General features: G+C 41.8%; 1 protein-coding gene across 1 annotated transcript in view; it reads left to right on the forward strand.

The window, feature by feature from the left end:
- The first annotated feature begins 5,452 nt into the window (after window positions 1–5,452).
- Window positions 5,453–20,257, forward strand: part of BLNK (B cell linker) — a 113,921-nt gene continuing 99,116 nt past the window's right edge. The window contains exon 1 of the mRNA XM_057530892.1: window positions 5,453–5,473. The gene's annotated coding sequence lies outside the window, so the exon portion shown is untranslated. The remainder of the gene's footprint in view (window positions 5,474–20,257) is intronic.

Raw genomic sequence — 20,257 nt, forward strand, 5'->3', positions numbered from 1 at the left:
GGAGTAGGGGAAAGATTCTGACAAGAATCTGGGATTGTCATGTTCTCCTCCAGGGTATGGCCAGAAGAAGAACCGGTATGTCACCTAAGTGGTAAAGGGGATGGAGAAGTACAGAGACATGGCTGAGAGCTCAGGCTCTGACATCGGGCTGCCTGTACAAATCTCATCATCTCCCTTGCTTTGGAACTGTGACCTTGAGCACGGGGCTTCACTTCTCTAAGCCTCAGATTTCCCCATCTGTAAAATGTGGATTGACTGAGGTAACCCACAGAAACTCCTGAATGGAGTGTTTGGCACAGAGGAAGCGCTTTAAATAAATGTCAGTTGGTAGTGATTTCGTGTTTTGTTTTTAGAGAAGTCCCACTTTGATCTGAAATCAGTTCTATGTGATTTATAAAGCTATTAAATCATGGAAATATTATGCTAACCAATGTCTTATTTAATTTGCTTTGAATCATTAGTATTGGAAAGATTACTATCAAAAATTAAAAATGTGATGATGCCTGTCTGGTTATTAGGTTATTGTCTCTCAATCAAGAAATCTCTCTTTCTATGATCTGCTCTATGAGGTTGGGGCTAGGACTGTGCAAACTCCATCTCTCATGTCATCTGGCTCCATGTTGGGCCCTGCCAATAAGGGGCACTAGAGAGAGAGAGAGACTGCAAGCCTGGAGAGAGGAGGACTTTGACCCTTTTGATTTGCTTGCTGATACTGTCAGGGTCTTCTCAGTAATCGTTCTTCACTCTGGCATCTCCAGCTTTTTTTTTTAACCTTTCTCCCCCTTTTTTTGGCACAACCAGACATAGCTTCATCATACCTTTCAGAGGTACCAGCACTAGCCAGGAACATCTACTTCTCAGAGGTCTGAGTCCCAGCTCTGCAGGGATCTTCCTATGAACTCCTACAGCACCAGCAGCAGGCAGCACCCTTTCCTCAGAGATCTGGTTTCCAGCTCCATGGGGACTGCCTGCTCCAAACTTTCAGATTTCAACAATGCCCACTCCATCCCTTTGTTCCTGCAGCCCTTGGGGTGGGACGAGATTCCTACAGTTACTCTCTCTGAGATATCTCAGTGTTCTTATTTTGCTTTGTAGCCCTCTGATGCCTGCTAAACCAATCTCCTGTATTAAATTCTCTTTGTTGAAAGATCTAGTGTGCTTTCCTATTTCCTAACTGGACCCTGGCTGATAAATACATTGTCCAGTGAAAGTGAGGGTGTAGGAAATGGAGAATCACCTACACTGCTGAAGGCATACTCATTCTAAGGGGAAATTTGTCTCAGAAATGATACACATATGACTGCTGCCCATTGGCCAGAATCAGCCACATAGTCCACCTAACTACGGCAGAGCTTGGAAATGCAAGGGAGCACATGGGATTTAGGGGGAGTGTTCCTGTTTCTGCCATGCCTAGGATCAAGCTAAGTGCTGACAGATGTGAAGACTCCCAGTCAAGGGGACATTACTGCACCTGCACCAAGCTTGGGGAAGAGATTAAGGAGGGCCAGAGCCCCACAATTCCTAGAGGAGAGGCTTCAAGAGGGGGACCACACTGTACAGTGGTCAGGCCATTCTGGGCACTTGTCAGAATTCCAAGCTGTGGGTGTGGTCCTGGGGACAAGAAGATGTGATCCCCCTGAAATAACTTCATACCAATTGTTCCTTCTTTCAAGTATCATGTAGAGGTGAAAGTACTTTATAAAGCACTAAAGTACTTAGGGCTGTCCTAAGTTTGGGTCAGGTGCCCTCTGTGCTCTCACAGTCTTCTGTGTCTCCTTGCCCATAAGAGCACATATTATTCTGTGCTGTAATACACTAATCCCTTGTGTGTACCTTCTATTGGACTGTAAATCCTGTTGGGGCAGGAATCATGTAGGTCATATTAACATCTGAATCCCCAGCACCTAACACAGCTCCTTGTACAGTAGGCACCAGTAAATGTAGAATAAACTAGAAATCAAATCTAACTTGGTGTTTTTGTTAAGCTTTTATGCTGTTTGGATAACTATGATATGAATCTTCTGCCATGTCTCCCTTTCTCCACGCTACAAGTTCCCACCTAAATGTCTCTTCAATGTGAGCAAGTATAACACAGTAATAAAGGAGCCAGACTACCTGAATTCAACACCCAGCCATTTATGAGCTGTGTGACCTTGGGTAAGTTATCAAACCTCTCTGTGCCTCAATTCTCTCATCTGTGCAATGGAGGTTATAATGATTTCTATGTTATAGGTGGTTATAAGGACTAAATTACCTCAAAGAGTCCTGGCAGGCAGCAAGTGCTAAAAAGTGTTCATTGTCATTATAATAGCTCAGCTTTCTTGCCCCCTTCCCTCTCCTGTCCCCCTGTGGTGCTCCCACACAATTGAGAGGTATTTCTGTCAGAGTACTTCTCACTGGACTTTTGATTTCCCTAGACTCTTCCAAAAGTGGTGTCAGGCCCACTCAAGAACGAGGATCTCAACGAGACTGGAAGGGTGTCCTGCCATGATTCCCAAAATGGGTGCTGGGTGACGCTATTCTCATGAAGTGTTCCATGCAAAAACACGCAAAACAGAAAGTTCTGTGGTGTATTAAGGGGAGCCAGAAAACCTTTATGTGTATTAGACTATTCAAGACTTCGGGGAGCCTTGCACTAAAGAAACCTGTTTATTTTTGGTTAGCCCAATGTATTCCCAACTTGCTTGTATTTTTGGTTTGTTGGTTTGTTTCCTAGAACACTTAGATCACCTTGTTGAACAACCACAGGTGTTGACAGCTACATACACACTCAGCCTGGGGTCTTGGAGTTAGGCCTGGTAACCACCTGCCACTCACCAGGTGTGTGGTCTTGGGCAAGTCACTTAACCTGTGGGCTTTTCAGCTTCCAATTTGTAAAACGGCAATCATAGTGCCGATTTCATTGCATTGTAAGTGATGAACAAGATAACCTGGCCCACTGGGGGTTCTTGGTCCCTTTCTACCCTCCCCTTCGTACTGCCACTCCCATGTGCTGGAGACACAACCAGTGGTCCTGGCTTGGGTAGGTGATGGCAGCTATGAGGAAACAGAGAGCACACCTGGCCATTGGCTGCCACTCTCCAGCTCCTATGCAGTTGCTGTTCTTCTTCATTTAATCTTGATTTGTTTTTCCACCTGGAGTAATACTTGGTATCTATATGATTGATCTTAGAGACCTTTATTGAGTATGAGTATCTGGGGCAGGGGAGAAGGGAAGGGAGAGGGTTGCAGGCTCTCCCTGGCTTGGGTGGAGAAGTGGGCTTCTTCCCGTCAAAAGAAGAAAAAAACCCAAAACGTTATTTTTGTCCCGAGAAGTCTTGTTGTTCTTCCGTTTCTGTGCATTAGAAGAAGTCAGTTTGAGAGAGAGAACTTCTGCTTCCGGTAGTTTTATTTTCTTTTATATCAAAAATCTTGTATCATCTACTCACTTCAAGCTGTCGATCTGGGAACTCTGCCATCCTCAAATGTGCGGGCAGGGCTTTGTTTTGGTTTGGTTTCTCACCAAGCACCAGCTTCCTCCGCTGCCTGAACAGCTGTGTTTTGTTCTCAGCAGCAAGTGTTTTTTGGAGCTTTGAACTGCCTCCTTGGGAAAATTCCTGGAGTTTCCTGAATGACAAAAATCTTGGAAAATTTGCTTCTTGCTGCTGAGAATCAATCTGTAGCTCTGTATTCTTGATGCCAATAAATACCAGAAAATTCTATATTTTAGTTATAACTTGAGGTTTCCCCTTCATCCACAAGGTGAGGAATGATGGCAAGAACAAGGGAATTGATGGAAACAGCAGCTTATTTGTGACTTCTAGTCTTCACTCAAAAATATTTATTAAACTCTATGACGCAAATGAAACTATCTATGAAACAGAAACAGAATCACTGACATAGAGAACAGACTGGTGGTTTCCAAAGTGGGGTAGGGTTGGAGGAGGGATGGAGTCGGAGAGTGGGGTTAACAGATGTAAGCTATTATATATAGAATAGATACACAACAAGGTCCTACTGTATAGCACAGAGAACCATATTCAATATCCTGTGACAAACCATAATGGAAAAGAATATTTTTAAAAAAGTATATATGTGTATAACTGAATCACTTTGCTGTACAGCAGAAATTAACACAACATTGGAAATCAACTATACTTCGATAAAAAAAATAAAAAAATATTTATTAAACTACAGCTGCGGACAAAATGGTGGGTGAAAGCATGGGTGTCAAGCATGGAGGTAAGAAAGTACAGGTATTTGCCTTGAAGAAGAGTTTGAATAGGAGAGTTGGGATTTTATTTGCAGAGAATTGGGAGCTGTTGAAGGTGTTTGAGCAAAGGCACAATGTGATGAAATGGAGCCTTGGGAAAACCAACCAGGCAGTAACGAATGGGATGAATCGGAGAGGTAGAGAGAAGGGAAGAAATTAGGAGACGGTTGGATTAATCTAGGCATGAGGTAATCAAAGACTGATCTGGGACAGCAGGAGAGAACCTGAACCGAGTCTAAAGTGACGGAGGCAGGCCCTGGTGACTGTGCTGTTGGCCGTGGGTTGGGTCGACTGGGGTTAGCAATGGCTGCTGGGCCCCTGGGGTAAGTCCTCCAGTGCTGCCAGAACCTGGGGATTTCCTAACCTTTATCTCCAGTTCATTCCTCTCCCTTGAAGGCCTAGCCCATTTAGGCTCCTCTTACGGGTCTTACTCAAAATGTCTGAAACAGAATTATCACCCTCACTCCCCAAACTTCTCCTTCACCTCTCTCCCCAGATCCTTTTAATTCTCTCCTTCTCACTTGATAGTGTTTCTGAAGTAACCAGTAACACCTCTATCCCCTCTGGATTGCAAACCAGAAATAAACACAGGAGTCAGATAGGCGGCCAGGAGCATGTGAATGTTTAACAACCAGCTCTCAAAGTTCTAGAACATTTAACCTTTGGATCTTGTTAGCTGGCACTAGCCAGTTCTGATACACCACTGTGATCTGAGTCACTAGATCAGCTTTGTTTCTAGTAAACTGGAGAATCCGACTTGATTCTTTAGCTCCTAGCTTCAGGACACCTATGATTTAAATGAGAAGTTGATGGCAGAATCGTATGATGACGATGGCATAGCAATCGTGGTCATCTGTAAAGATGTTAGGCTCTGTGACGTGCATTCACCTTCAACCTCACACTCACTCTTCAGGGCACCCTAGAGGATGTTTAACTTGCCCCTCTTACAATCTCTTGCTGGAGGAATTCAGAGGACAGAGGGGCAGGGAGAGGCAGAGAATTTGCTCACGGAGGAGGGGGCCTGTCCAGGGCCGGGAGGGCTGCACCAGCTCTCGGAGAGTGCTGAAAGCCTGAGTAGGCTTTGAGAAGCCATGGAGAGCTTCTGAGCAGAAGAGTGGCAGGAGGAAGTCAGCCTAGCAGTGATGCTGCAGTAGTCCAGAAAGGGGACACCTCAGAGACATGGAGACTGAGAGGAGAGAGCTGATGGAGGCCTAAACTGAGGTTATTCATTCATTCATTCATTCACAAATATTTACTGTGCGATTACTATGCTACAGGCACTATCCTACACAATAAGAATACAGAGTGAATAGAACAGACTATCCTGGCCCTCATGGAATTTACATTCTATCACGGGGTGGTGGTGGTGGGGGAACCAATAAATACAACTAATAAATGAATTAGAGTTGGCCAGATGGTGATAAGTGCTATGGAAAGAATAAAGATGTTAAGGTGGAGGTGAGGGTGGCAATTTAAATTAAGATGATCAGAAGGCCTCACTGAGGAGGTGACATTTGGGCAAAGACTTGAAAGAAGCTAATGGCAGTAGGAATGGAGACTGGGGGTAAATGTGACAGACCAAGGAGGCAAATCCGAAAGAAACAACTTTATGAAGACAGGATCTCACAGTCATTTAGACAATGTTTTGGAAAACAATAGGATCATAGCCAAAATTGTAAAATAGATAGAATTAAACCAAATTTGGAATGTGTTTGACCTTTATGGTTTGAAAAGAGTCAGCTGAGTTTTCAATTATTCTTTACTAGATTTTATGGGGCAAATGTTACATTGCAGTAGTACTTGTAACTCTAGGGGTCTGAGATGGTCTTAGGTCAGAGTGAAATGAATAACAAACCGAGGCTGATGGTAATAATATGCTTCAAATTCCCTGATTGCTCCTAGTTCCTTAGGAATGGGCCTTTCTGCCTCCTCCTGCTACAAACATTTATCACCAAGGTCACCGATACCCCCTGCAGTGGATGCTGTGGTTACTGCCTAGAGCCCCCCTTCAGGACCCAGGCACCCATTTCCTCTGCTGCTGGGAGTGTTGCCAGCGGATGGCTCGCTGCCAAAGGGAGCCACCTGGCCTGAGGTCAGGACCGTCTCTGGGGACAGCTGCATCTAATTGCTGGTGGGGGAGGCTTATGAAGGTGAGGCCATCTTGTTTCAAGGGGTGACAACCCTGAAGGACTCCCCAGCTCCAGAGCATCCTGTGGGATTGACTGATGCCTGTGTTGTGACTGTGTTGTGGGTCAACTGTTGCCTCTGCCTAGTCCACTCCCTTCACTCCCCCACAGATGTTGATCCCAAGAGCATCCTCAATAGACTTCCTGCATACAAATCCCCATTTCAGGGCCAGCTTCCTGGGAACTCACACTAAGAACACCCCTTTGTTACTTATCCTATTTTGATTGCCTTCTGATCCTAAACTACCTTTCTTTATGTAGAGAAGCATGACTTGTCCTACGCAGGTCAAAACCTCCTTTTTTTTTAAAACATCTTTATTGGAGTATAATTGCTTTACAATGGTGTCTTAGTTTCTGCTGTATAACAAAGTGAATCAGCTATACATATATATATATCCCCATATCTCCTCCCTCTTGCATCTCCCACCCTTCCTATCCCACCCATCTAGGTGGTCACAAAGCACCGAGCTGATCTCCCTGTGCTATGCGGCTGCTTCCCACTAGCTATCTATTTTACATTTGGTAGTGTATATATGTCCATGCTACTCTCTCATTTTGTCCCAGCTTACCCTTCCCCATCCCCGTGTCCTCAGGTCCATTCTCTAGTAGGTCTGCATCTTTATTTCCATCCTGCCCCTAGGTTCTTCATAACCTTTTTTTTTTTTTTAGATTCCAAATATATGTGTTAGCATACGGTATTTATTTTTCTCTTTCTGACTTACTTCACTCTGTATGACAGACTCTAGATCCATCCACCTCACTACAAATAACTCAATTTCGTTTCTTTTTAAGGCTGAGTAATAGTCCATTGTATATGTATGCCATATCTTCTTTATCTATTCATCTGTCAATGGACACTTACATTGCTTCCATGTCCTGACTATTGTAAATGGAGCTGCAATGAACATTGTGGTACATGTCTCTTTTTGAATTATGGCTTTCTTAGAGTATATGCCCAGTAGTGGGATTGCTGGGTCATATGGTAGTTCTATTTTTAGTTTTTTAAGGAAACTCCATACTGTTCTCCATAGTGGCTGTATCAATTTACATTCCCACCAACAGTGCAAGAGGGTTCCCTTTTCTCCACACCCTCTCCAGCATTTATTGTTTGTAGATTTTTTGATGATGACCATTCTGACCGGTGTGAGGTGATACCTCATTGTAGTTTTGATTTGCATTTCTCTAATAATTAGTGATGTTGAGCATCCTTTCATGTGTTTGTTGGCAATCTGTCTTGTTTGGAGAAATGTCTATTTAGGTCTTCTGCCCATTTTTGGATTGGGTTACTTGTTTTTTTGATACTGAGCTGCATGAGCTGCTTGTAAATTTTGAAGATTAATCCTTTGTCAGTTGCTTCATTTGTAAATATTTTCTTCCACTCCGAGGGCTGTCTTTTCATCTTGTTTATGGTTTCCCTTGCTGTGAAAAAGCTTTTAAGTTTCATTAGGTCCCATTTGTTTATTTTTGTTTTTATTTCCATTTCTCTAGGAGGTGGGTCAGGAAGGATCTTGCTGTGATTTATGTCATAGAGTGTTCTGCCTATGTTTTCCTCTAAGAGTTTGATAGTGTCTGGCCTTACATTTAGGTCTTTAATCCACTTTGAGTTTATTTTTGTGTGTGGTGTTAGGGAATGTTCTAATTTCATTCTTTTACATGTAGCTGTCTGGTTTTCCCAGCACCATTTATTGAAGAGTCTGTCTTTTCTCCATTGTATAGTCTTGCCTCCTTTATCAAAAATAAGGTGACCATATGTGTGTGGGTTTATCTCTGGGCTTTCTATCCTGTTCCATTGATCTATATTTCTGTTTTTGTGCCAGTACCATACTGTCTCGATTACTGTAGCTTTGTAGTATAGTCTGAAGTCCGGGAGCCTGATTCCTCCAGCTCCGTTTTTCTTTCTCAAGATTGCTTTGGCTATTTGGGGTCTTTTGTGTTTCCATACAGACTGTGAAATTTTTTGTTCTAGTTCTGTGAATAATACCATTGGTAGTTTGATAGAGATTGCATTGAATCTGTAGATTGCTTTGGATAGCATAGTCATTTTCACAATGTTGATTCTTCCAATCCAAGAACATGGTATATCTCTCCATCTGTTTGTGTCATCTTTAATTTCTTTCACCAGTGTCTTACAGTTTTCTGCATACAGGTCTTTTGTTTCCTTAGGTAGGTTTATTCCTAAGTATTTTATTCTTTTTGTTGCAATGGTAAATGTTTCCTTAATTTATCTTAATTAATTTCTCTTAATCTTAATTTCACTTAATTAAGGAGTGTTTCCTTAATTTCTCTTTCAGATTTTTCATCATTAGTGTATAGGAATGCAAGAGATTTCTGTGCATTAATTTTGTATCCTGCTACTTTACCAAATTCATTGTTCAGCTCTAGTATTTTTCTGGTAACATCTTTAGGATTCTCTATGTATAGTAGCATGTCATCTGCAAACAGTGACAGCTTTACTTCTTCTTTTCTGATTTGGATTCCTTTTATTTCTTTTTCTTCTCCAAGTGCTGTGGCTAAAATTTCCAAAACTATGTTGAATAATAGTGGTGAAAGTGGACTACCTTGTCTTGTTCCTGATCTTAGAAGAAATGGTTTCAGTTTTTCACCATTGAGAATGATGTTGGCTGTGAGTTTGTCACATATAGCCTTTAATATGTTGAGGTATGTTCCCTCTCTGCCCGCTTTCTGGAGAGTTTTTATCATAAATGGGTGTTGAATTTTGTCGAAAGCTTTTTCTGCATCTATTGAGATGATCATATGGATTTTCTCCTTCAATTTGTTAATATGGTGTATCACATTGACTGATTTGCATATGTTGAAGAATCCTTGCATTCCTGGCATAAATCCCACTTGATCCTGGTGTATGACCCTTTTAATGTGCTCTTGGATTCTGTTTGCTAGTATTTTGTTGAGGATTTTTGCATCTATGTTCATCAGTGATATTGGCCTGTAGTTTTCTTTTTTTGTGACACTTTTGTCTGGTTTTGGTATCAGGGTGATGGTGGCCTCATAGAATGAGTTTGGGAGTGTTCCTCCCTCTGCTATATTCTGGAAGAGTTTTAGAAGGATAGGTGTTAGCTCTTCTCTAAATGTTTGATAGAATTCACCTGTGAAGCCATCTGGTTCTGGGCTTTTGTTTGTTGGAAGATTTTTAATCACAGTCTCAATTTCAGTGCTTGTGATTGGACTGTTTATATTTTCTATTTCTTCCTTGCTCAGTCTCGGGAGGTTCTGCTTTTCTAAGAATTTGTCCACTTCTTCCAGGTTGTCCAATTTATTGGCATATAGTTGCTTGTAGTAATCTCTCATGATCCTTTGTATTTCTGCAGTGTCAGTTGTTACTTCTCCTTTTTCATTTCTAATTCTATTGATTTGAGTCTTCTCCCTTTTTTCTTGATGAGTCTGGCTAACGGTTTATCAATTTTGTTTATCTTCTCAAAGAACCAGCTTTTAGTTTTATTGATCTTTGCTATTGTTTCCTTCATTTCCTTTTCATTTATTTCTGATCTGATCTTTATGATTTCTTTCCTTCTGCTCACTTTGGGTTTTTTTGTTCTTCTTTCTCTAATTGCTTTAGGTGTAAGGTTAGGTTGTTTATTTGAGATGTTTCTTGTTTCCTGAGGTAGGATTGTATAGCTATAAACTTCCCTCTTAGAACTGCTTTTGCCACATCCCATAGGTTTTGGGTCATCGTGTTTTCATTGTCATTTGTTTCTAGGTTTTTTTGATTTCCTCTTTGATTTCTTCAATGATCTCTTTGTTATTTAGTAGTGTATTGTTTAGCCTCCATGTGTTTGTATTTTTTACAGAATTTTTCCTGTAATTGATATCTAGTCTCATAGCATTGTGGTCAGAAAAGATACTTGATATAATTTCAATTTTCTTAAATTTACCAAGGCTTGATTTGCGACCCAAGACATGATCTATCCTGGAGAATGTTCCATGAGCACTTGAGAAGAAAGTGTATTCTGTTGTTTTTGGATGGAATGTCCTATAAATATCAATTAACTCCATCTTGTTTAATGTGTCATTTAAATCTTGTATTTCCTTATTTATTTTCATTTTGGATGATCTGTGCACTGGTGAAAGTGGGGTGTTAAAGTCCCCTACTTTGATTGTGTTACTGTCGATTTCCCCTTTTATGGCTGTTAGTATTTGCCTTATGTATTGAGGTGCTCCTATTTTGGGTGCATAACTATTTACAATTGTTATATTCTCTTCTTGGATTGATCCCTTGATCATTATGTAGTGTACTTCCTTGCCTCCTGTAATAGTCTTTGTTTTAAAGTCTATTTTGTCTGTTATGAGAATTGCTACTCCAGCTTTCTTTTGATTTCCATTTGCATGGAATATCTTTTTCCATCCCCTCACTTTCAGTCTGTATGTGTCCCTAGGTCTGAAGTGGGTCTCTTGTAGACAGCATATATACGGGTCTTGTTTTTGTATCCATTCAGCCTATGTCTTTTGGTTGGAGCATTTAATCCATTTACATTTAAGGTAGTTATCAATATGTATGTTCCTATTACCCTTTTCTTAATTGTTTTGGGTTTGTTATTGTAGGTCTTTTTCTTCTCTTGTGTTTCCTGCCTAGAGAAGTTCCTTTAGCATTTGTCGTGAAGCTGGTTTGGTGGTGCTGAATTCTCTTAGCTTTTGCTTGTCTGTAAAGGTTTTACTTTCTCCGTTGAATCTGAATGAGATCCTTGCTGGGTAGAGTAATCTTGGTTGTAGCTTTTTCCCTTTCATCACTTTAAATATGTCCTGCCCCTCCCTTCCAGCTTGCAGAGTTTCTGCTGAAAGATTAGCTGTTAACCTTATGGGGATTCCCTTGTATGTTATTTGTTGTTTTTCCCCTGCTGCTTTTAATATTTTTTCTTTGTATTTAATTTTTGATAGTTTGATTAATATGTGTCTTGGCCTGTTTCTCCTTGGATTTATCCTGTATGGGACTCTCTGCACTTCCTGGACTTGATTGACTCTTTCCTTTCCCATATTAGGGGAGTTTTCAACTATAATCTCTTCAAATATTTTCTCAGTCCCTTTCTTTTTCTCTTCTTGTTCTGAGACCCCTATAATTTGAATGTTGGTGTGTTTAATTTTGTCCCAGAGGTCTCTAAGACTGTCCTCAATTCCTTTCATTCTTTTTTCTTTATTCTGCTCCATGGTAGTTATTTCCACTATTTTATCTTCCAGGTCACTTATCCGTTCTTCTGCCTCAGTTATTCTGCTATTGATTCTTTCTGGGTTTTAATTTTTTAAATTAAATTTAAAAAATTAAAAACCAGAAAGAATCAATAGCAGAATTTTTAATTTCATTTATTGTGTTTTTCATCGTTGCTTGGTTCCTCTTTAGTTCTTCTACGTCCTTGTTAAACATTTCTTGTATTTTCTCCATTCTATTTGCAAGATTTTGGGTCATCTTTACTATCATTATTCTGAATTCTTTTTCAGGTAGACTGCCTATTTCTGCTTCAGTTGTTTGGTCTGGTGGGTTTTTGCCTTGCTCCTTCATCTGCTGCGTGTTTCTCTGCCTTCTCATTTTGCTTAACTTACTGTGTTTTGTTGGGGTCTCCTTTTCGCAGGCTGCAAGTTCGTAGTTCCTGTTGTTTTTGGTGTCTGCACCCAGTGGCTAAGGTTGGTTCAGTGGGCTGTGTAAGCTTCCTGGTGGAGGGGACTGATGCCTGTGTTCTGGTGGACAAGGCTGGATCTTGTCCTTCTGGTGGGCAGGACCATGTCTGATGGTGTGTTTTGGGGTGCCTGTGACCTTATTATGATTTTAGGCAGCCTCTCTGCTAATGGGTGGGCTTGTGTTCCTGTCTTGCCAGTTGTTTAGCATGGGGTGCCCAGCACTGTAGCTTGCTGGTCATTGAGTGGAGCTGGGTCTTAGCGATGAGATGGAGATCTCTGGGAGAGCTTTCGCCATTTGATATTACGTGGAGCTGAGAGGTCTTTGGTGGACCAATGTCCTGAACTTGGCTCTCCCACCTCAGAGGCACAGGCCTGACACCCTGTTGGAGCAGCAAGACCCTGTCAGCCACATGGCTCAGAAGAAAAGGGAGAAAAAAAGAAAGAAAGAGAGAGAGAAAGAAAGAAAGAAAGAAAGAGAGAAAGAAAGAGAGAAAGAAAGAAAATAAAGTTATTAAAATAAAAAAAAATTTTATTAAAAATAAAAAAATTAAAAAGTACTAAAAAAAAAGAAAAAAGAAAGAAGAGAGCAACCAAACCAAAAAACAAATCCACCAATGATAACAAGTGCTAAAAACTATACTAAAAAAAAAAAAAAAAAATGGACAGACAGAACCCTAGGACAAATGGTAAAAGCAAAGCTACGCAGACAAAATCACACAAAGAAGAATACACATACACACTCACAAAAAGAGAAAAAGGAAAAAAAATACATACATCTATATATTAAAAAAAAAGGAAGAGAGCAACCAAATCGATAAACAAATCTACCAATGATAATAAACTCTAAATACTAAACTAAGATAAACATAAAACCAGAAACAAATTAGATGCAGAAAGCAAGCCCCAAGTCTACAGTTGCTCCCAAAGTCCAACGCCCCAATTTGGGATGATTCGTTGTCTATTCAGGTATTCCAGAGATGCAGGGTACATCAGGTTGACTGTGGAGAGTTAATCCCCTGCTCCTGAGGCTGCTGGGAGAGATTTCCCTTTCTCTTCTTTGTTTGCACAGCTCCAGGGGTTCAGCTTTGGATTTGGCCCTGCCTGTGCATGTAGGTCGCCTGAGGGCGTCTGTTCTTTGCTCACACAGGACGGGGTTAAAGGAGCAGCTGATTAGGGGGCTCTGGCTCACTCAGGCCGGGGGGAGGGTGGGGTACAGAATGCAGGGCGAGCCTGCAGCAGCAGAGGCCAGCATGATGTTGCAACAGCCTGCGGTGCGCTGTGTGTTCTTCTGGTGAAGTTGTCGCTGGATCACGAGACCCTGGCAGTGGCGGGCTGCACAGGCTCCCGGGAGGGGAGGTGTGGATAGTGACCTGTGCTGGCACACAGGCTTCTTGGTGGCGGCAGCAGCGGCCTTAGCGTCTCCTGCCCGTCTCTGGGGTCCGCGCTGTTAGCCGCGGCTCGCGCCTGTCTCTGGAGCTTGTTTAGGCGGTGCTCTGAATCCCCTCTCCTCGCGCACCCCGAAACAGTGGTCTCTTGCCTCTTAGGCAGGTCCAGACTTTTTCCCGGACTCCCTCTCGGCTAGCTGTGGCGCACTAGCCCCCTTCACACTGTGTTCACGCAGCCAACCCCAGTCCTCTCCCTGGGGTCTGACCTCCGAAGCCCGAGCCTCAGCTCCCAGCCCCCACCCATCCAGGTGGGTGAGCAGACAAGCCTCTCAAGCTGGTGAGTGCTGGTCGGCACTGATCCTCTGTGTGGGAATCTCTCTGCTTTGCCCTCTGCACCCCTGTTGCTGCGCTCTCCTCCGTGGCTCTGAAGCTTCCCCCCTTGCCTCCCCATCTCCGCCAGTGAAGGGGCTTCCTAGTGTGTGGAAACCTTTCCTCCTTCACAGCTCCCTCCCCGAGGTGCAGGTCCCATCCCTATTCTTTTGTCTCTGTTTGTTCTTTTCTTTTGCCCTACCCAGGTACGTGGCGAGTTTCTTGCCTTTTGGGAAGTCTGAGGTCTTCTGCCAGCATTCAGTAGGTGTTCTGTAGGAGCTGTTCCACATGTAGATGTATTTCTGATGTATTTGTGGGGAGGAAGGTGATCTCCACGTCTTCTCCGCCTTCTTGAAGTTCTCTTCAAAACCTCCTTGAGGGCAAGGAGACTGTCCTTGACCTCTTTGTGTACCCTCCAGGGTCCTTATACATAAATGACTGCCCCTAATTACAGGCTTAAGAGCCCATTTCTGCTTTCATCCAGGAGACCAGTGAGAATTGTGTGGATGACACACCCTGGTGCATAGAAGAAGAGAGCTCAGGCCCACAGATGTTTGTGCCAAACCATTTCTCTAAAGCTGGTTTTGCAGCCAAAACCCTCTCTGATTCCCTGCCAGGAAGTGAAAGTCTTTTATCACCACCTGGGAGGAAAAAGGGGTTCAACCGCTCAGGCCCAGTAAAAACAACCTCGCATTGGTGAATATGGTATGAAACTCAGTTCTTGATACAACAACTTTGAGAAATTTCTGTTGAATGCGTGCTTCTCAAAGAGAATGATTTAGGGGGTGAGGAACAGAGGCTCTCTTTCAGCATCATAACTTTTTTCATAAAGGTTTGTGAGCAATTGTTTACTTTCTAAAAATAACTGAAAAAAATTCATATGCAATGTTTTAAAACAGTGGAGACAATAGTTTAGCTTGTAAGGTATATGCTAAATGGTGTGATTAAATGTAATCAAATGTTTTAGCTTGTAGAAACTGTGTAAAAAAGCCTGGCTCCTTTCAAAAGTTTTCTGAGGCAGCAGGTTACTTAGTCTCAGAGGAAATAAACCTATGCTCTACTAGTAAGTCTGAGCTTTATTAGAAAAGGCAGAAGAGGGTCCAGAAGAAAGAACTTTGGCTGAAGGAAGACGTTTGCTTCAGATAGCTTTAGGGAAGGACAGAGAGAGAGAAGAGGGAGAGTTCCAGGAAAATCCAAGATGAGGCTGTCAGCTCTGAGAGGACAACTCAGTAAATTCTAGATGTTAGGGTCTCCTGGGGCATGGTGGGTGTCTTAGTCAGCTCAGGCTGCTGTAACAAAAATACCATATGCTGAGTGGCTTAAACAACAGAAATGTATTTCTCATAGTTCTGGGGGCTAGGAAGTCCAAGATCAAGGTGCTGACCGATATGGTTCCTGGTGAAGGCCTTCTTCCTGGTTTGCAGACTGCCACCTTATTGCTGTATCCTCACATGGCAGAGAGAGAGAGAGAGAGAGACCATGTCTTTTGTGTCTCTCCTCTTTTTTTTAATTTTAATTTTAATTTTTAAAAATTAATTTTTATTGGAATACAGTTGATTTACAATGTTGTGTTAGTTTCTGCTGTACAGCAAAGTGAATCAGTTATACATGTATCCACTCTTTTTAGATTCTATTCCCATATAGGTCATCACAGAGTACTGAGTAGAGTCCCCTGTGTTGTACAGTAGGTTCTTATTAGTTATCTATTTTATATATAGTAGTGTGCATATGTCAGTTTCAATCTCGCAACTTATCCCTCCTCCCTTTTCCCCCTTGGTAACCATAAGTTTGTTTTCTACATCTGTGACTCTAATTCTGTTTTTTAAATAGGTTCATTTGTACGATTTTTTTAGATTCCACGTATAAGCAATATCATATGATATTTGTCTATCTCTGTCTGACTTACTTCACTCAGTATGATTTTTTTGGTTTTGGCTACGCCGTGTGGCTTGCGGGATCTCAGTTCCCTGACCAGGGGTTGAACCTGGGCCTCCTAACCACTAGGCCACCAGGGAACTCCCTGTGTCTCGTCTTATAACAGCACTAATTCCATTTATGAGGGCTCCTCCTTCATGACCTAATGGGCTCCCAAAGGCCTCACCTCCAAATATCATCACACTGGTGATTAGGGCTTCAACATGTGAATGTTGGGGAGATATAAACCTTCAGCCCATCACAATGGGTAAAAACAAAAACAAAACCGTAAAACACTGTTTGCCTGTGACATGCATACATTGTTACATACATACTTTTTTCTCTACTTAGAACTTTGGTTATGACCCTGGCTACACTAGCTGAGCTTTTAAAGTATCAGGGATCAGGCTCTATACCAGACTAATGGAATCTGAATCTCAGAGGGTGGGGGTGGGAGTTTGAGCATTTGTGTTTTTTACAAACTCCACAATTATCTTCCTGTACTGCCAAGTTTGAGAAACTGCTGGTTTAGAATTTTGTGTGTATGGCTGCCATTGCTAACTCTATTTTGTCCTCCTTTATATACAGCTAAAAAGATACAGAGACATAGACTCCTGCCCTACTCCCTTTTGATATTTGGATTTGCTAAATGAAATTACTACTTTTTTTTTAACATCTTTATTGGAGTATAGTTGCTTTACAATGGTGTGTTAGTTTCTGCTTTATAACAAAGTGAATCAGCTATACATATACATCTATCCCCATATCTCCTCCCTCTTACGTCTCCCTCCCACCCTCCCTATTCTACCCCTCTAGGAGGTCACAAAGCAGGGAGCTGATCTCCCTGTGCTATGCGGCTGCTTCCCACTAGCTATCTATTTTACTTTTGGTAGTGTATATATGTCCATGCCACTCTCTCACTTCATCCCAGCTTACCCTTCCCCAACCCCGTGTCCTCAAGTCTATTCTCTACATCTGAGTCTTTATTCCTGTCCTGCCCCTAGGTTCTTCATAACCTTTTTTTTTAGATTCCACATATATGTGTTAGCATACGGTATTTATTTTTCTCTTTCTGACTTACTTCACTCTGTATGACAGTCTCTAGATCCATCCACCTCACTACAAATAACTCAATTTCGTTTCTTTTTATGGCTGAGTAATATTCCATTGTACACATGTGCCACATCTTCTTTATCCACTCATCTGTCGATGGACACCTAGCTTGCTTCCATGTCCTGGCTACTGTAAATAGAGCTGCAGTGAACATTGTGGTACATGACTCTTTTTGAATTATGGTTTTCTCAGGGTATATGCCCAGTAGTGGGATTGCTGGGTCGTATGGTAGTTCTATTTTTAGTTTTTTAAGGAACCTCCATACTGTTCTCCATAGTGGCTGCATCAATTTACATTCCCACCAACAGTGCAAGAGGGTTCCCTTTTCTCCACACCCTCTCCAGCATTTACTGTTTGTAGATTTTTTGGTGATGGCCATTCTGAGTGGTGGAAATCACTACTTTTAACGGGTGGAACATTTTCCTCAATATTCTGGACAACTCAAACTTACACCAACCAACACTTGCCAAATGGCATCGAGCAGGGCACCAGGAGAAGGCACTGCCCCCCTTTGAGTACTAGCGCCACTTCATCACCACCCCGTGAGACAGTGTCCAAGATGCCACAGGGACACATGGTCAGATGCTTCTCCCATATACCCAGGTGCCATCTTGGGGGTGTGACATTTCCTGGAGTTTTCCAAGCAGAAACTGAGTTACCTAATGGGACCGTTTAAATTCTTGGATTGAACCAAAATGGCCAGATGGGACTAAACTTTAGTTCTTTCCCCACATTCCAGCAAGAAGAAAGAAAATCAGCTTTTCTCTGGACAAAATAACAAAGCTCACATTTTCTCTTTACCCATAAGGTAAGGGAAGTGATCTTACACCCTGACACATGAGCTTATAAAACAATCTGCATATGCCTATGTGTAAGTATATACCTCCATAGATGCAGAACGCAGAAGTACAGGCCCGCGGTGGGCAGCACCTGGCATGGCCTGGGATTCTGGGGGCAGAGAAGAAATACCAGCTTCTTGGAGGCAAATCCTGACACACACATATGGGAAATGCCGCAGAATGAAACCCATCAGTGGTGCCATTGACAAGCCAGTTTGCCAGGGAACTACTGACGTCATTCGGTGAGCTGGCCAGACGCAGCGGGGCTTCATTCCCAAAGATTCTGTTGCCCCATGCATGGAAGTTCTAGTTGTCACCATTTGGTGTCACTATTTTCTATCTTAAAATGTCTCTAGGTTGTAAAGCAAAGTTCCTGTTGGAGAGAGTCTGGAGCATTTGACTGTGAATAAATTACTTTATTTAACATTTTAAAAATATTCTTCCAGCAGTTTCTCAATCTTGGCAGCCCAGGAGGGTAACTGCGGAGCTTGTGAAAAAGCACACAGACGCCCAGCCCCACGTCCACCTTCTCAGATTGGGCTTCCATTGGTCTGGGATGGAGCCTGGTCCCTGATATTTTTAAAGCTCAGGTAGTTCTATCGTGTAGCCAGGGTTGTGAACCAAAGTCCTAAGAAGAGAACCAATATTTATGTAACAGTGTATGCATGTAACATGCAAACAGTGGTTTTTGGTTTTGCTTTTGGCTTTTACCAATTGCTATGGGCTCAGGGTTTGTCTCCCTGAAATTCACTCCTTCATTTTCTGCTTTGTAATTTTCTTCCCTTTGTGAAGAAAAAGGGCAGCATCCTCTTTATCTACAAAGGCCAGCGTAGGATTACACCATTCATTTATATGACCAACGGATGTTGAAAATCAGCATGGTGTAATACAGGTCCCTCCTCTTACAGAGCTTTTGGGGTTCCAGCTGTCAGCATAAACTGGGCAGAGGAAGCCACTGGAGGCAGCAGTACTGTGGAAGGAGGCTGGCCCTGGCTTTGAGTCTGGCTCTGCCATTTAGCAGCTGTGTGGTCTTGGGCAAGAAACTTAACCTCTCTGAGCCAGTCTCCTCATACATAAGAATGCATAATAAACACCCAGTTTATCATGAAAATTAAAGGTGTTACTTGCACTCACGGGTACTTACTGAATGTCTGTTTAACATGTAGGTAGGGGCTGCTCTGGCCTCATGGTCCTCCAGCTCTGGAGCTGTGCAATAGTGTGGGGTTTGGAATCCAGTCTAGGTTCCATCATTTACACCTGATGACAGGTAAATGGCTGAAATCCTCCATGTGTACATTTAAATTATAGCTATTGCCCATCTGCAAATTGCTTTCCATGAGGATGTACTAATTTACACTCAGATTATATACCATTTTCTCACACTCTTAACACAGTGTATTATCAAATATTATTATTTGGGATCTTTGACAATCTGACATGTGGAAAAAGGTATCTCAGTGGAGTTTGCATTTGCATTTTCTTTAATATAAGTGAGTTTATGCCTCTTTTCACCTATTTCTATAAACCACCCATCTATATCTTTGTCTTTTTCTGTTGGGTGTGTTGGCTTTTTCTTACTGATTTGTGGGATTTGTTTACATATTACAAAATTAGCCCTTTTCCTGCATATAGGTTGCAAATACTTGCCCCAGATTGTCTACTGACTTTTGATTTGGTTAATGGTGATGTTTTTCAAACATACAGATTTTTTAATATAGTCAATATCTCAATCTTATCTTTTATGACTTCTATGTTTTGTGTCATATTTAGAAAGCCCTTTCCCACACTGAGATTCTAAAACGGGGGGGGGGGGGCGGAAATCCCATGTTCTCTTTTAGTTTTCTTATAGTTTTATTTTCATGTTTAAATCTCTAATCTGCTTGGAGTTTATTTTTGTGTACAAACTGAGGTATTGGATCCAAGTTTCCTCTCCTCCAAGAAGCTTTTGAGGTGTCCTAGATCCTTTTATTAAATAATCTGTATTTTCTCCACTGATTTGAAACCTACTTAGGTTTTGAGAGAAGGTCAGTAACTTCTACATTTGGCAGCAGGAGGATGTCCAAGCTGTAGAACTTTACGCTCTTAGCTCTTTCTGAATTGTGTCTCTTGTCATTTGGAAAAAGAAGAAATAAACATGCATTGATCTGAAAATTTAGTTCAGCAAATAGCTGTGTGGGAGGGTGGAAAGAACATGGGCTCAGAAAACCTGACTTCACTTCTCCTGTTGAGTAATTGTGGGCAAGTCACTTAACTGCTCTGTGCCTCAGTTTTCTCCTCTGTAAAACAGAACTAATAATAGCATCTATGTCATACTATATCGTGAAGTTCAAGAGCATTAATAAATGTGAAAGAGCTTTATAAATTATAAAGGGCAATAGGCATATTAGTTGTTCTTTGAATTTTTACAAGTTGGTACAGCATTACCAGTTGACTTAGGAAACAAAATTCTAGATTTTTTAATTTATCAATTTTTTTGAAATCCTTCCAACTTCTTTGGAGATGGTTAACTTCTTTCTCCTTGCTGGTGAGCATTCTGAGTTTGCTAATTTTTGTTTATTTGTGTGTTTTCTGACAGCA

The sequence above is a fragment of the Balaenoptera acutorostrata genome, chromosome 16 (assembly GCF_949987535.1).
Source record: "Balaenoptera acutorostrata chromosome 16, mBalAcu1.1, whole genome shotgun sequence".
Classification (NCBI taxonomy): domain Eukaryota; kingdom Metazoa; phylum Chordata; class Mammalia; order Artiodactyla; family Balaenopteridae; genus Balaenoptera; species Balaenoptera acutorostrata.